Raw genomic sequence first — 18,440 nt, 5'->3', positions numbered from 1 at the left:
ATACCTTATGGGGTCTCTGTCATGTGAGATTCTTGCACAGGTCGCTACTCTTCAGACGCCGGCCGAGGTATGGAGTGCCATCCACGCCTCCTTCGCTGCCTAGACGCAAGCATAGATCGTCAACACCCGCATCGCCCTCGCCAATCTGCACAAAGGGAACATGGGCATGCCGAAATATCTGGCGAAGATCAAGGCCTTCGCCGATGAGATCGCCTGCACCGGTGATCCCCTCTCTGAAGGAGAGCTAACCTCCTATGTGCTCAAAGGGCTGGACATCGAGTATAACCCGGTGATCTCAGCCCTGGCTGCACGTATCGAGCCGGTGACCGTCTAGGAGCTTTACAACCAGTTGCTAAGCTTTGAAGCTCGCATGAATCTGCTACAAGGTAACAATCTTTGCCAGTCATCAGTTAACTCTGTCACACGTGGTCATGGCACTGGAGGCCGAGGCCGTGGTCACCGTGGTCATCAGGGGTGCGGCAATGGCAACAACAGCAGGCGTGGGCACGCCAACAACTCTGGACCACACCCCTTCAGCGCCTCCTACTCCAACACCAGGCCGCGTTGCCAGCTCTGCAAAAAGTCAGGGCATGAGGTGAAAGACTGTTGGCACCGCTATGATGAAGATTACCTGCCCGAAGAGCGCCACGTAGCTGCAGCCATCAGGGAGCAAGAAGAAGCTGGAGACACCATCTGGTATGCTGATTATGGAGCCACAGATCATGTCACCGGCGAGTTGGAGAAGCTTGCAAATCGAGAAAGATATTATGGCGATGATCAGATAAACACCACCGCAAGTGGAGGAGGTATGGACATATGTCACATTGGTCAATCCTCTATTAATTTCCCTAATGTTAAACGTGATCTTCTTCTAAAGGATGTCCTTCATGCTCCACAAGCCAACAAAAACCTTGCTTCCATGTCTCGTTTGTCCACTGATAATAACATCTTCTTTGAAACTCATCCCAAGTATTTTCTTCATTAAGGATCGGGCAACGAGGGAGCTCCTCCATCACGGTAGATGCGTCGGTGGTCTATATCCTATCACATCAAGAGCTTTTAGCCGCAAGCGTCATCACCAAGTCTACTCCGTCGTCAAGCCGTCCTTAGAGAGGTGGCATCAAAGATTAGGTCATCCTTCATTAAAAATAGTTGATCAAGTAGTGAATAAAGGCAATCTTCAATTGTCTAGTCGTGAGAATAAAGAGTCTGTTTGTGATGCTTGTCAATGTGCCAAGAGTCACCAACTCCCCTATCCTAGATCAAAGAGTGTGTCTCATGCTCCGTTGGAACTGATATTCAGTGATGTATGGGGTCATGCCAGAGATTCCTTTGGAAGAAAGAAATATTATGTTAGTTTCATTGATGATTATAGCAAGTTTACATGGATATACTTACTTAAGTTCAAATCCGAAGTTTTCTCTGTCTTCCAAGAATTCCAAAAACTTGTTGAGTGTCAGTTTAACAAGAAAATCATTACAGTCCAGAGTGACTGGGGAGGAGATTATGAGAAACTCAACTCCTTCTTTCGAAGAATAGGCATTGAGCATCATGTTTCGTGTCCCCATGCACACCAACAGAATGGTTCTGCCGAATGCAAACACCATCACACCGTTGAAGTTGGTCTATCCCTTCTTGCTCATGCATCTATGCCTCTGAAATATTGGGATGAAGCTTTCATTGCCGCCACTTATCTTATCAATCGCTTGCCTAGTAAGGTCATTGGAAACATAACTCCCTTAGAACGATTGTTTCATCAAAAACCAGATTATAATTCCCTCAAAGTTTTTGGATGTGCATGCTATCTAAATCTTCGTCCATATAATCGCCACAAACTAGAGTTTTGGTCCACTCAATGTGTCTTCCTTAGCTATAGCAATCTTCATAAGGGCTACAAGTGTCTAGAAGTTTCAACTAGACGCATCTACATCTCTCGGGATGTGATTTTTGATGAAACTATTTTCCCTTTTGCCAAACTTCATTCAAATGCGGGAGCCCTTCTTCAAGCTTAAATCTCTCTTCTCTCGGATCCTTTGCCACGTACTGATCACGGGGGAGAATTAGTAGAACATGATCATGTGTCTAGTCCAGAAGAAAATTCAGAAACTAACGAAAAAATGCAGCTTTTGGCTATGATTTTATGTGTGCAGAAGAGGACGAAAACCGCGCGCGATCCGATGCAGATTTGGTGTAGAACTGCGGTTCCAGAGAAGGCACACGATCCCGGGATGATAGCCGCGCGCGATCCCAGGCTGACAGCCCTGTCGCTCGGCGTGTAGCGGCGTTCCCCGCATCTCCTGAGGCGCCAAGTGGTTGGACCAGTCCACCTGCTGAGTCCGTGGCCGGCCGAGGTCCAGGTGTGGACCCAGATGGCGCGGGGCGCAGCCCGTCCGCACGCGTTGCATGGGAGCCGGCGTGCTCTAGGGCCGACAGCCCGACCAGGGTGGACCCCGCCAACAATGCCATGCGGAGCTCTCCTACTGAGGCGTCTGGTACGAGGCGGATCTCGCCGGATCCCACGCCCACCTTGGATCTGGAGCCCTGCAGCACGCTAGTCCAGGCTGATTTGGCTGGATCTTCTGCGGCCGGTTCTGGTGATGTAGAAACTGTAACGTGTGTCACCGAAAATTCCTCAGCGCCATACCAGGTCAAAATCTGGATTATTCAAGCCTAAGGAATATAAGGACGGTACAGTAAGATATGATCCTCGCAAGTATGCTTTCCTCACTAGTTTAGGTGAACCTACTCATTTAGCCGAAGCTCTTGCTCACCAAGAATGGAAAGGGGCTATGGAAAATGAATACCAAGCACTCATGAAAAATAAAACGTGGCATCTTGTACCACTAACAAAGGGAAAGAATTTGATTGATTGCAAGTGGGTTTATAAGATTAAAAGAAAGTCTGATGGAAGTATAGATAGATACAAGGCTAGATTGGTTGCAAAAGGGTTTAAACAAAGATTTGGAATTGATTATGAGGATACCTTTAGCCCTGTTGTTAAGGCAACTACTATTCGACTTGTATTATCTATTGCTATTTCCAGAGGGTGGAGCTTACATCAGCTAGACGTCCAGAACACATTTCTTCATGGTGTTCTTGAGGAAGACGTGTTCATGCGGCAACCACCAGGGTATGAAAAAAGAGCACACCTCATTTTGTCTGTAAGTTAGACAAAGCTTTGTATGGCTTAAAACAGGCTCCAAGAGCCTGGTGTTCCAGGTTGAGCACTCAGTTACAACAACTTGGCTTTATTCCAAGCAAGGCAGATACCTCATTATTCTTCTATCACAAAGGCAACATCTCTATGTTTGTTCTTGTTTATGTTGATGATATAATTGTTGCTAGTTCCATCCCAGAAGCCACTACCTGTCTTCTCCGTGACCTTAATGTGGAGTTTGCACTCAAAGATTTGGGTGATCTTCATTATTTTCTTGGTATAGAAGTAAAACAGATCAAGGATGGAATACTTCTTACACAAGAGAAATACACCATAGATATTCTAAGAAGGGTAGGAATGGAACATTGCAAACCAGTAAGTACACCACTTTCCACTACTAAGAAACTTACAATTGAAGGAGGTGAATTACTTGGACCAAGTGATGCAACAAACTATAGGAGTGTTGTTGGTGCTCTACAATATTTAACGTTGACTAGGCCTGATATTTCATATTCTGTCAACAAAGTGTGTCAGTTTTTGCATGCACCAAGTACAGTTCATTGGACTGCAGTAAAGAGAATTCTGAGGTATCTAAAGTTTACAATGGGACTTGGAATCAAGATTGTTAAGTCATCATCCATGCTAGTTAGTGCATACTCAGATGTTGACTGGGCAGGGTGCCCTGATGATAGAAGGTCAACAGGTGGTTTTGCTGTTTTTCTGGGATCAAACCTTGTGTCATGGAGTGCAAGGAAACAGACCACTATGTCAAGGTCTAGTACTGAAGCAAAATACAAAGCTCTTGCTAATGCAACTGCCGAAGTTATGTGGATTCAGACTCTCCTATATGAGTTGGGAATCAAAACTCCACAAGCTGCAAGGTTGTGGTGTGACAACATGCGACCTACCTTTCAGCGAATCCTGTGTTCCATGCACGTACAAAACACATAGAAGTTGTTTTTCATTTTGTGAGAGAAAGAGTATCACGAAAGCTACTTGACATCAAGTTTATTCCCGCAGGAGATCAACTTGCTGATGGCTTCACCAAACCACTTACTACGAGGAGACTGAATGAGTTCAAGTACAATCTAAACCTAGAGAAATTTTTATAGGTTTAGATTGAGGGAGGATGTTAGAATAGAGTTTGTAGAGATAGCTGTTTAAACTGTATTCTGTTCCTATCTCTTCTTTTGTTCTGTTCTTCCTCTCCAAGTTATATTTCCCTCTCTCGATGTATTATGGAAGTATCCTAGCGATATTCCAAACCTTGTAAGCCACGACAATCCTTCCATAAATATACATGCGGCCCGAGTAAAGGGTACAACGCTTCCTGTCAAATCTTACACGGCGGAGCAACCCTTTTGAAACCCAGGAGCTTTTAGAAGAAGCGGCCTGGAAGTTGGCAATGTAGCCGTGGATACTTCGGCAACCGCGTCCTGCTAAAAATGTACCAATCAAGGCATATAGAAACTCCGAAGACTACGAAAGCAGGCCGAATCAAGACCGATGCACCAGAAACCTAAACCAACCAGGCCCCGAAAGACCTGCCGAAGACATAGCTCCACATGCTCTCTATCAGTGTAAACACACCAACAGATCCAAGATAGGGCAAGGAGAACATTTTTCCTACCTTGGGGCAACGTCGCCGCTTCGCTGCCCCCAAACAAACATGATGACTCCCTAAAGAAAGTTTAAAAATCACGCATGATGATGTGCGACATGTCTGTGTCTGATGTTGATCTCACCGCCGCCCAAAACCGTGATCCGATGCCCTCTCCGATGGCCCAACAAGTCCGAACCATCAATGAAGATCTCTGCATCGAATCCCTCTGTCCGCCGTCGGCCATCACTAATGCCTCTAGCGTGCACCGCCTGACAAAGGCCGCTGCTCGAGCACACATCATCTTCGTTGTCCCACCGCAACCCTCCAGCACCTCCAAAGCTGCCCCTCCTCGATCCAGATCTTCCCACCGCTGTGGGCGACGCGCCTGGTGACGGTGAGAAGGGGTAGAAGATGGGTGTCGGCTAGGGTCAGTTGGCTGCTTGCCTCGTCGCCTCTTAGAAAACCATTGAAGACCATTGAAAAAACTTAGAGCATCTCCAACAGCTCCTTTATCTCTAAAGGAAAAAAAGCCTCTCCGATTGTTCCCGTAAAGTGGCCATACCTTTAGACGCTCTTGTAAAATTGCCCCTTTCTTCCCGCAGGTTTACAAAAAGATCATGCTTTTGTAAAGTTTTGACGGGCTAGTAACCACCTAAAACTTTACCGCACGGCTCACCGGAACGGCCCCCTCCCCCAACCTTGCTGGAACGCTGCCTCTCACTACAGTCGTCACGTGTGTTACTGTCTGTTGGGTCGTAGGGTATGATTGATTTTTTTAATTAAAAATAAAATAAAAACAGATTTAGGGAAAGCAATTTACAGGAAGTGACAAAAGTTACTCTCGGACAACTTCCACTAAATTTTATGGTCCGCAGAACTAGTTTTACGGAAAAAAATTTAATGGATTAAGTTTTACGGGAACTGAGTTTATAACTCCCACTAAGTTACAAAACTGACTTACAGGAACTGGCCAAACTGAAGGCCGGTGAACCTATAACCTACTACTCCCTCGGTTGCTAAATATAAGCCCTTTTAGAGATTCCGATACAAACTACATTAAAAGCAAAATTAGTGAAACTACGTTATAAAATATGTTTATATACATTCGTACGTAGTCTGTGTTGAAATGGAAAGCATTATATATTAATCTTGCCGTGAGTTGCCCCTCTTGTACAGGTGCTTTAGAAGCAGAGTATGTGCTGCCTATATGTATTGAAGTGGACTTGATATCAGCAGTGAACATGATAAATGAGAAGGACTTGGATAGATCAGTGTTTGCATCATTGGTTGCTGAGAGCCTGAGATCAAACATCTTCTGTCTCTTCACACTATTTGTATTACTCAGATTACTCGTAGCCAAAATTTAATTAGTGATTACTTGGCTAGATATGCAAGAACTGAAAATACAACTGTTTTTTGGCTAGGTTCTGGCCTGCCAGAGGTGTTTAATCTTTCTAATACGGATTGTAAGGATGACGCTATTTGAGTAATACAAGATTTTACCCGCAAAATAATATAAATTTCTAAAAAGGCTTACATTTAGAAACGGAGGTAGCAGTATCTTTTTATAAAGGGCAGCTCTTTCAGATAATGCAGATAACGCAAGTTGGCTAATAATGTGTGAGCAGCGTGACAGCACATGACGATGGATCCGGCGGGGGATACGCCGTGGGGCGTGGGAAATATGCCGCGCTGAACGAAGCTTTTGGCAGAGCGCAGAAGCAGCCAACGGAATATGCAATGTAGATCACGTACAGCTGATCTGTGTGATGGCACTAGTCTGACAAGAGAGGACGAAAGTGGTAAGGAAAAAATGTGCGGCCCTGTACCGCGACGTTCATGGGAATCAGTGGATGCATGGATCCAACAACAGCAGCAATAGCCGCATGCGGCATGCCGTCGATCTTGGTCACATGCTCAAGATTACCCTGTCTGCTGGGATCATGTTCCTGAGATCTGCACCTGCCTGGCCAACTTGTGCCTGCTTGAATGCACTTCGCTCAATGGTACTGGTTTACAAATTGCGGTAGCCAGGTTGCTCATAATTAGAAAAAGAACACAAACGTGAAACCTAGGGGTATAAAATTGAATTAACTCCTTTTCTAATTATGAGCAATACTTCAATATATTCCAATGCTTAGGCAACGAATACACCACTTTCTAAAAAAATGCAGTTTTCCTTAATCGGTTTATGAAAAGAGGTCGAGCAATACTTCAATGATGAGAAGTAGCGAGAGACGGGGACCGTCAGCAGGGTTTCTGGTGAAGAGCAGATTTTCTGCTCTCGGGGGCACATGCTTCCTTTACAACAACAATAACAAAAAAAAAAAAATAATAAGGCCAAACAAGTTGGGAGATGGCCTAAGGGGGAACTGTGTGGTTAGCAAGGCATTGGACAATAATTTTTGGATCCACCAGATCAATACCGCACAGGGCCTCACCTTGACACATTTGTAGGAGTTCACCAACCTCTGGGAGATGGTTGCCGGTGTCACTCTAAAGCCAAGATAGACAAGACACTATTTGGTGAAAATTCACAACCAGCAGAGAGTACACCACATCCTCGGCTTACTTGGCGCAATTTGCGGGACTCACCTACGGTACCAATACTTCGATGATCTGGAAGATGTGGGCTCCTCCCAAATGCAAGTTCTTTGCTTGGCTAGTTCTCCAGAACCGAGTCTGGACGGCCGATCGTTTGTCTCGACGGGGATGGCCCAATTGCAACATTTGCCCCCTTTGCAAGCAAGTTCAAGAGTCTGCTGCCCACCTGCTATTTCAGTGTAGATTCACGAATAGAGTTTGGAACGAGATTACCATTTGGCTGGGAATCCATGACTGCTCACCAATGATTTGGTGAAATGAAGTTTCGGTTCGAACTTGGTGGCAAAAGACGGTGACAATGCGGATCATAAGAGAAAGGCTCTTGCCTCTGTTATGATTCTTGTCTCATGGGAGATATGGAAAGAACGAAATGCCAGCATTTTTCGCAACGCCGCGACTCCGACCACAATTATCGTCACGAGAATTAAAGAGGAGGCCTACCTGTGGACTTTGGTTGGGGCCAAGCATTTGAGTAGTCTTATATTACGAGAGTAGTCTTTTCTTTTAGTCGCGTTGCGACATATGTCTGAACCTCCTCTCTTATTTAATAAAAATGGCAAATCTTTTGTCTGGTTTCGAAAAAAAATCTTTAATCCCAAACAAGTTGGGGTAGGCTAAAGGTGAAACACATAAAATCTCGCGACCAACTCATGGCTCTGGCACATGAATAGCAAGATTTCAAGCCCCCCTGTCCATAGCTAGTTCAAAGTTACGTCCCAACGAAAATCTTTTAGGTTTCATCTCCATAAGAGTGGCTGAGTTTTTACGTTGTCTCGCCAAGCCTATCCAACCACCTGGCTTGGGACCGGCTATGTTGAGACAACATAGGCGAAGTTGGGCACATGCTTCCTTTACTTCAACTATTTTTAAAGCAATTGAGAAGTTTAAAAAAATGGTGTGTAGATATTAAATTTCTCATAGAAGCTCAGAGACGTTCTGCGATCTTTTCAGTTTTGTCATGTCGGTCTTTACCTGACTTGTACTGTGTTATTTATGATATGAAATGAGACATGTATTACAGTGCAAAAAAAAATTCCTGAAGGTTTAAAGCCCCCCTTAGGCGAGACACACTCTGATCAAAACCTGGGCACGGGCCACATCACTTGACTCGAAAGCCTAAATCCCAGCCAAAAGCCCAAAAGCACAAAAGAAAGGGTATATTTTTATTATCCTGAAAATATGTTTAATATTTAAATAGAAAATATACCCTTTTGAGAAATAAATAGAAAATATACCTTTTTCCAGTTGTTGGGATGGGCCCGAGCTCGGCCGCAAAGCCTGGCTTGAAACTTTACAAGTCTACGCGGGAAGCAAAATCAGGACGTGGAATCTCCCAATTCTAAGGGAGCTTCTATTCGGCGCTATTAGCGTCATTAAGGTGCTGGCGCTTGCAAGGGGCGCGTATTGGGCCGGCCCAGTAACCTGCACAAGAAATGAAACGCTAAGAAAAAAACTGAATGACAGCGCCAATTAGGGGAGCAACTAACCGAGGAGCGCTTGTTTGGGAGCCTTTCTAAGGGTCAATTGGCGCGCTCTCAGCCACCAGCACGTGTCACGCTCTGAGCGCTCCCTTCAGATTTTATTTTTGTTTTATTTTTCGCACGTGTTTTGGCTTTTTAGATGGTTTTTTTTGGTTTTTTTGGCTTTTCGGTTTTTCATCGGTCTTTCTTAGTTTTTTGACAAAAAAATCAAAAATAATTTTTTTGTGTGAAAAATGCACTCTTTCTTTTGCTTTCGCGAGAGGCGTGATTTTGCTTCCACGAGAGGCAGGGCCGTGCCTCTTGAAAATGAAAAAAAATGTGTTTTCTTTTTCTTTTAATTTCGTGAGAGGCACGGTTTTACTTTTGCGAGAGACACGGCCGTGCCTCTCGAAAATATAAAAGAACGTGTTTTTTCACGAGATGCACGGTTTTGCTTCCGCAAGAGGCATGGATTTGCTTTCGCGAGAACCATGGCTGTGCCTCCCAGAAACAAAAAAACACATTTTCTTTTTGTTCTTTCCGCGAGAGACACGGTTTTGCTTTTATGAGAAGCACATATTTTCTTACGCAAGAGGCATGGTTGTGCCTCTCGAAAACGTCTTTCGAAAGATTACCTTTTGTCCTTTGCAAAAACCACATGAAAACTTTGATCTTAGAAGAAACCTTCATTTTTCTATTATGTTTCTGCGGAATATAGGTCCAGAGTCCATAAGATCCGCATACATGGGCTTTAGAGTGAATACACCATCAGTGGTTAACTTGTAATTTTAAATTTATAAAATTATTAATATATATTGTGCACAACATTTTTATTTTATTTAAAAAATAGAGGTGATATGGTGCGATCAAGAACGCTAGCACCTAAGCTTTGAGAGCACTGGATATTATCCCAGCTGTTATATGTACTAGTGGTTGGGGCACCACCCTGTAGCATCAAAACAACAACAACAACAACAACAAAGCCTTTAGTCCCAAACAAGTTGGGGTAGGCTAGGGGTGAAACCCATAAGATCTCGCAACCAACTCATGGCTCTGGCACATGGATAGCAAGCTTCCACGCACCCCTGTCTATAGCTAGCTCTTTATCGATACTCCAATCCTTCAGGTCTCTCTTAACGGACTCCTCCCATGTCAAAATCGATCGACCCCTCCCTCTCTTGACATTCTCCGCACGCTTTAGCCGTCCGCTATGCACTGAAGCTTCTGGAGGCCTGCGCTGAATATGCCCAAACCATCTCAAACGATGTTGGACAAGCTTCTCCTTAATTGGTGCTACCCCAACTCTATCTCGTATATCATCATTCCGGACTCGATCCTTCCTCGTGTGCCCACACATCCATCTCAACATACGCATCTCCGCCACACCTAACTGTTGAACATGTCGCCTTTTAGTCGGCCAACACTCCGCGCCATACAACATTGCGGGTCGAACCGCCGTCCTGTAGAACTTGCCTCTTAGCTTTTGTGGCACTCTCTTGTCACAGAGAATGACAGAAGCTTGGCGCCACTTCATTCATCCGGCTTTGATTCGATGGTTCACATCTTCATCAATACCCCCATCCTCCTGCAACATTGACCCCAAATACCGAAAGGTATCCTTCCAAGGTACCACCTGGCCATCAAGGCTAACCTCCTCCTCCTCACAGCTAGTAGTACTGAAACCGCACATCATGTACTCGGTTTTAGTTCTACTAAGTCTAAACCCTTTCGATTCCAAGGTTTGTCTCCATAACTCTAACTTTCTATTTACCCCCGTTCGACTATCGTCAACTAGCACCACATCATCCGCAAAGAGCATACACCATGGGATATCTCCTTGTATACCCCTTGTGACCTCATCCATCACCAATGCAAAAAGATAAAGGCTCAAAGCTGACCCCTGATGCAGTCCTATCTTAATCGGGAAGTCATCGGTGTCGGCATCACTTGTTCGAACACTTGTCACAATATTATTGTACATGTCCTTGATGAGGGTAATGTACTTTGCTGGGACTTTGTGTTTCTCCAAGGCCCACCACATGACATTCCGCGGTATCTTATCATAGGCCTTCTCCAAGTCAATGAACACCATATGCAAGTCTTATGCTCCCTATATCTCTCCATAAGTTGTCGTACCAAGAAAATGGCTTTCATGGTCGACCTCCCAGGCATGAAACCAAACTGATTTTTGGTCACGCTTGTCATTCTTCTTAAGCGGTGCTCAATGACTCTCCCCCATAGCTTCATTGTATGGCTCATCAGCTTAATTCCACGGTAATTAGTACAACTCTGAATATCCCCCTTGTTCTTGAAGATTGGTACTAATATACTCCGTCTCCATTCTTCTGGCATCTTGTTTGCCCAAAAATGAGGTTGAAAAGCTTGGTTAGCCATACTATCGCTATGTCCCCGAGACCTTTCCACACCTCAATGGGGATACAATCAGGGCCCATCGCCTTGCCTCCTTTCATATTTTTTAAAGCCTCCTTCACCTCAGACTCCTGGATGCGCCGCACAAAACGCATGCTGGTCTCATCAAAGGAGTCATTCAGTTCAATGGTAGAACTCTCATTCTCCCCATTGAACAGCTTGTCGAAGTACTCCCACCATCTATGCTTAATCTCTTCGTCCTTCACCAAGAGTTGGCCTGCTCCGTCCTTGATGCATTTGACTTGGCCAATATCCCTCGTCTTCCTCTCCCGGATCTTAGCCATCTTATAGATGTCCCTTTCACCTTCTTTCGTGCCTAACCGTTGGTAGAGGTCCTCATATGCCTGACCCCTTGCTTCACCAACAGCTCGCTTTGCGGCCTTCTTCGCCATCTTGTACTTCTCTATGTTGTCTGCACTCCTATCCAGGTATAGGCGTCTGAAGCAATCTTTCTTCTCTTTAAGCGCCTTCTGGACATCATCATTCCACCACCAGGTATCCTTATCTTCGCTTCTCCTTCCCCTGGACACTCCAAACTCCTCCGAGGCCACCTTACGAATGCAAGTCGCCATCTTCATCCACACATTGTCCGCATCCCCTCCTTCCTCCCAAGGGCCCTCCTTAAATACCCTCTCCTTGAACACCTGAGCTACCTCCCCCTTGAGCTTCCACCACTTCGTTCTAGCGACCTTGGCACGCTTATCCCGCTGGACACGACTCCGAAAGCGGAAGTCAGCAACCACCAGCTTATGCTGGGGTACAGCACTCTCCCCAGGTATCACCTTACAGTCTAGGCACGCACGCCTATCTTCTCTTCTCGAGAGGATGAAATCAATCTGGCTAGAGTGTTGGCCACTACTAAAAGTCACCAGATGTGATTCTCTCTTTCTAAAGAGGGTGTTAGCTACAATCATGTTGTAGGCTAGAGCAAAGCTTAAGACATCTTCTCCTTCTTGATTCCTAATGCCATAGCCAAAGCCCCCATGCGCCCCTTCAAAACCTGTGTTAGATGTACCCACGTGGCCATTGAGGTCTCCTCCTATGAAGAGCTTCTCACCAATCGGTACACTCCTAACCATGTCTTCCAAGCTTTCCCAGAACTCTCTCTTGGTGTTCTCATTGTGGCCTACTTGTGGGGCATATGCGCTGATAACATTGAGAACCAAGTCCTCAGCTACCAGCTTGACCAGGATAATCCGGTCCCCACGTCTCCTGACGTCTACCACTCCATACTTGAGGCTCTTGTTGATCAAGATGCCTACGCCATTTCTGTTTGCAGCCGTCCCCGTGTACCACAGCTTGAAGCCGGTATCCTCCACCTCCTTCGCCTTCTGTCCTCTCCATTTGGTTTCTTGGACGCAAAGGATATCAACACCTCTCCTCACTGCTGCATCAACTAGCTCCCGAAGCTTCCCTATCAGAGACCCTACGTTCCAGCTATCTAAGCGAATCCTCCTAGGCTCGGCTAGCTTCCTTACTCTTCGCACTCGTCGAGTCAAATGCGAAGACCCTTGCTCATTTTCCACTACATCCGGGCGCCGATGTAGCGCGCCACTAAGGATGCGACGACCCGATCCTCGCTCACTTGCCACCGTATCCGGATCAAGATACGGCGCGCCACTTGGGGGGTGACGGCCCGGCCCTTGCCCATTTTCCACCACACCCGGGTTTCGATGTGGCGCGTCGCTGAGAGGGTTACGCCCCAACGAAAATCTTTTGGGTTTCATCTTCATAAGAGTGGCTGAGTTTTTACGTTGGCTCGCCAAGCCTATCACAACCCTCCTCCTTTACCCGGGCTTGGGACCGGCTATGTTGAGACAACATAGGCGGACCACCCTGTAGCGCCGCTTAAGAGAAAATTGTACGCATGTTTCCATTTAAAAAAATACATAAAATCCTAGCCTCTGTCTAAAAAAGCATCTCAGAAAAAAAATCCTCACCTACATCTAAAAAAAGAAGTAAAAAAGAAAAAAATACCACCGCAGTCTACCAGCAAGTGTCACTTTGCATAACCCTCCATTTAAAAAATACGAGAGGTCCTCACCTCCATTTAAAAAGAAAAAATACATTTAAAAAATAATCCGTGTCTTCATCTAAAAAATCCAAAAGATTTCTCGCCGCGGCCAACCAACTTGCGTCATGTGGCATAACTGGTTGGCCGCCCTTCACACGTAGCTTAATGGGTTTAATATAGCCTGACTTTTCTTTAGCAGAATGTATATAGCCTAACTTACCAATCTCACTTGATTGGGTCTAAATCTGTCATAAGCTCCTACTCTCTCCGTATCGAAATATATGATGCTACATTCCGGTACAAAGGGAGTAGGAGGCAAGAAGAATCTCACATGTCAAAACATGGATAGGATGCACGGGGGCTGCTATACCGCGAATCCTAATCGGCACTCAGTGCGACAAATTGCCGTAGCATCGCATAGGTGCTCGAGCGAGCGAAACTGAGATGGGCCAGCCCACTTAGAGAGCGAGACGCCTAGTTTTGGGGAAGGTTTTTGACCGGGTTTGGGAGCATTCTTAAATGTTCCTGAACCGTTTTTTCTTAACAGATTTATGGATTTTCCTTTTGGTTTTTGTATTTTTTTCTTTTTTGTTTCTTTTGTTTTTTTCATAACTTCACAAATTTCAAAAAAAGAATCAGAATACAAAAATGTTTGCAATTTCCAATTTTTGTTCAAGTTTTTAAATAGTTTTTGATGTAGGGTAGAACCCTAATCGACCGATTTTTCACGAAAGAAGCGGATCCCGCAAAGAACACGAAAAACACGAGGAGGGAAACGAGGGAAAACACGAGGAAAACATGAGAGAAACACTAAACCAACAAGAAATAGTCACACATGTGCTAGATCCTCGAGTACATAAGAGATCACACGATCCACAGACAACCAAGGATGATACAAAGGTAGCCGGTCTTCTCCATGAGGAGGTTTTGAATCCACAAGGGGATCTTCCCTTAGAGGGGTCTTGAATCCAAAGGAATCTTCTCCGAAGAGGGACCGCGGTCTCTCTCGTGGAGTAGATCCGAAGTGGATGAGCAATGCTCTATCTCTAAAAGGAGCTAAACCAATGCTAACCCTAGCTAGGATGAATAGGAGGTCTATTTATAGTCTTAGTGCAAATGTGGGGGGGGGGGGGGCGAAAGGAGGGGTACATGGGCTTCAGGCCCAAAACTGGACGCAACCAGGTACCGGACGTCCGCTGGGGACCGGTCGTCCGATGTCTCATGGGCGGCTGGACGTCCAGTGGTCGCCAATTGTCCGCTCGTTCTGGCTGGATGCTGGTGTAGCGGATTTCCGGAAGAGGCCGGTCGTTCGGTCGCCGGACTTCCGCTCGTTTGGCTCGGGTGCAGGGGCACCGATCGTCCAGTCCGGGTTGGACGTCCGCTTGTTGTAGCTCGGCTGGGGCTTCGGGCGCCAGACATCCGGTCCCGACCGGTCGTCCGGTGGCTGGGACTTCTTCCGCAACTCTCCTTCTTCTCCGTCTTCACGTCCATCTTCCTCTTCTGATCCTCCTTTTTCCTTGGCTTCTTCATGGCCAACTCCTTGATACCTGAGTATGCACAATGTCTCTGTTTGAGGTAGTAGCCATGTCTCATGTGCATCGAAGTGGAAATGTGAGAGGAGAGATGTCACCTCGGTTTCGAGAGCTCTTGCATGTGCTCGTGTCATGGGTCCGCTAGGCACTTGGTGAGATGATGATAGGTCCATGGGGATGACCTTGGGATGCTCCGCATCATCTCCCCTCCCTTGGGGAAGATACATCCTCGGATCAAATTCTTCATCACCATGGTAGGGAGAGAGATCTTTGACGTTGAAGATGTCGCTCACGGAGTACTTATCGCGTGGAATGTCGATCTTGTATGCATTGTTGTTGTTGTAGCGTGCAAGCACCTTGAATGGTCCATCCGCTCGTGGTCTAAGTTTGGACGTGCGTTCTTGGGGAAAGCGGTCCTTGCGAAGGTGTAGCCACACAAGATCTCCAATGTTGAATATCATAGGGTGCTTGTTGATGTTGAGCTTGGTCGCAAGTCGTTGTACTTGGCGCTCGATGGTATGCCTTGTATCTTCATGCACCTTATTGAGATGTTTCACACGTGCACTTGCGTCCAAATTGATGCGCTCTTGGAGTGGTAGAGGAAGAATGTCCAATGGTGACAATGGGTTGAATCCGTAGACGACCTCGAAGGGGGACTTGCCGGTTGTTGAGTGTTTTGCTCGGTTGTAGGCGAACTCGGCGATAGGTAGACACTCCTCCCACTCCTTGATGTTTTTCTTGATGAGCACGCGAAGTAGAGCGGAGAGTGTGCGGTTGGTCACCTCCGTTTGACCATCGGTTTGTGGATGATACACCGTGGAGAAGAGTAGCTTGATTCCGAGCTTGGCGCATAGGGTCTTCCAAAAGTAGCTTAGGAACTCGACGTCGCGGTCCGAGACGATCGTCTTTGGCACTCCATGTAGACGCAATATTTCCCTACAAAAGAGATTGGCAACATGTGAAGCATCGTCTATCTTGTTGCAAGGAATGAAATGTGCCATCTTAGAAAAGCGGTCCACAACGACAAATACCAAATCCTTTCCATTTCTAGTCCTAGGCAATCCAAGTACAAAACCCATGCTAATATCTTCCCATGGTTGATATGGAATTGGAGAGGCATGTAAAGGCCATGGGATTGAGCTTTTGACTTAGCTTTGTGACATGTAGAGCATCGGTTGGTGAAGCGGTTGACGTCGCGAAACATCTTGGGCCAATAGTAGTTCTTGGAGAGCGTAGCGAAAGTCTTGTCGCGTCCAAAATGTCCCATTAAGCCTCCTCCATGAGATTCCTGCAAAAGCAACAAACGAAGAGAAGACTCGGGGATGCAAAGCTTGTTAGCTCTCATAAGATATCCATCTTTGATGTAATAGCGTTCCCAAGAGGTGTGTGTCAAACACTTGGCATAAGGAGTAGCAAAAGTAGGATCATGCTCATACAAGTCTTTTATGTGCTCAAAGCCAATGACATCCAATTCAAGTTGAGTAATAAGCATGCATATGTGGGAAAGAGCGTCCGCCACAACATTTTCCTTACCTTTGATGTACTTGATGACATAAGGAAAAGACTCAATGAATTCACTCCATGTAGCATGACGCTTGTTCAACTTGGTTTGACCCTTAAGGTACTTGAGAGTTTCATGATCGGTATGAATGATGAATTCATGAGGGCGAAGATAGTGTTCCCATTCATGCAAAACTCGCACTAAAGCATAAAGCTCTTTGTCATAGATGGGGTAATTGAGTTGCGCTCCGAAAAGTTTCTCACTAAAGTAAGCTATGGGGCGCTTCTGTTGCGTTAACACACCTCCTATGCCATTACCGCTAGCATCGCAATGAATCTCAAAGGGTTTGTCAAAGTTGGGTAAGGCAAGCATAGGAGCATGAGTAAGCAAGGTGTTAAGCTCATTGAAAGCGGTATCTTGGGATGGTCCCCAAACAAAAGGCACGTTTTTCTTGCTCAAAGCATGCAAATGCGAAGTAATGGTGCTAAAATCTTTCACAAAGCAACGATAGAAACCCGCAAGGCCAAGAAAACTTCGCACTTATTGCAAGTTGGTTGGTTGGGGACAAGTCTTAATAGCATTGATCTTGGACTCATCTACATGAACACCCTTAGAAGAAATAACAAAATCCAAGAAAACGAGCTTATCAACGCCAAAAAGGCATTTTCCATATTAGCATAGAGGCGCTCTTTTCGAAGAGTTTGTAAAACGGTTCGGGCATGGGTGACATGATCTTGAAGAGATTTGCTAAAAACGAGGATATCATCGAAGTAGACCACAACAAACACACTAATGTAAGGGCGAAAGACATGATTCATAAGACGCATAAAATTACCCGGTGCTTCCGATAGACCCATAGGCATGACTAACCACTCATACAACCCAAACTTGGTTTTGAAAGCGGTTTTCCATTCATCACCCTCTTGTATGCGGATTTGATAGGAACCACTTTTAAGATCAATTTTGGAAATATAGTGGCACCACTAAGTTCATCAAGCATATCAGCAAGGCGTGGAATGGGATACCTATAGTGAACGGTGATAGCATTGATAGGTCTACAATTGGAGCACATGCGAAAGCAACCGTCTCATTTTGGCACAAGAATGACCGGGATGGCACAAGGGCTCAAACTTTCACGCACATGTCCATGGTCTATGAGATGCTTTACTTGCCTTTGTATTTCTTTGGTTTCTTCGGGGTTAACGCAGTATGGAGCTTTGTTCAGAAGAGGTGCTCCGGGGATGAGGTCGATGCGGTGCTCGATGCCTCGTAGTGGAGGTAGTCCCTGAGGTAGCTCGTCGGGGAAAACATCTTGAAATTCCTGCAAAAGAGAAGACAATATTAAAGGTAGAGTGTGAGAGGTGTTAGCGTTTGGTGTGTTGTCCTTGCACAGAAGGACATAGTGTAGGACACTAGATGGGTTCTCACACACTCCTCTTATCTCACTTTTGGTGGCAAATAGGACTAAGTTTTTCTTTTCGCTCATCGTGGAGGCGCTCGATTTGGGATTGTGGCGCTCACTCTCTTTTTGGTGGCTCCCTCTCTCACTATTCTCTCCATGATGGGTGGCTTGCTTGTCGACGATCACTTGGCTTGGAGACATGGGGTGAAGTACGTATCCTTTCCCTTCATCTTGAAGATGTAGTGATTCGTTCGGCCGTTGTGGATGACACCTCTATCAAATTGCCATGGCGTCCAAGAAGAAGGTGGCAAACGGTCATTGGAACGACATCGCACTCCAAAGTGTCTTCGTAGGCACCAATTTTGAAGGAGACTTGTACTCGATGTTCGACTTGGATAGTGCCGGAGTCGCTAACCCATTGAACTTTGTAGGGATGTGGGTGCTTCGTCTTGGGCAATTGGAGCTTGGAGCAAAGTTCTTCACTTGCGAGATTATGACAACTCCCTCCATCGATGATGACCTTGATGGATCTTCCATTGATGCCGGCCTTTGTATGAAAGATATGGCATCTTTGGTCTTATTCTTGGTGATGTTGGAGAGTCAAGACCTTGGAGACAACAAGAGCGGGACTTGAATCTTCATCGCAAAAGACTTGTTCTTCTTCATTGTTCACTTGTCGGTGCATGGCGACTTGCTCGAGGGTGTCCATTTCTCCTTCACTCATTGAGTCGTAAGTG

At 45.8% G+C, this 18,440-nt stretch overlaps 1 pseudogene; it reads left to right on the top strand.

Moving 5' to 3' along the window:
* The first annotated feature begins 226 nt into the window (after positions 1-226).
* Positions 227-365, top strand: LOC123155196 (uncharacterized; annotated as a pseudogene).
* Positions 366-18,440: the final 18,075 nt, after the last annotated feature.

Source organism: Triticum aestivum, chromosome 7A, assembly GCF_018294505.1.
Source record: "Triticum aestivum cultivar Chinese Spring chromosome 7A, IWGSC CS RefSeq v2.1, whole genome shotgun sequence".
Taxonomy (NCBI): domain Eukaryota; kingdom Viridiplantae; phylum Streptophyta; class Magnoliopsida; order Poales; family Poaceae; genus Triticum; species Triticum aestivum.
Note: the sequence above shows the minus strand (reverse complement) of the source record. Positions and strands in the feature narration are given on the sequence as shown.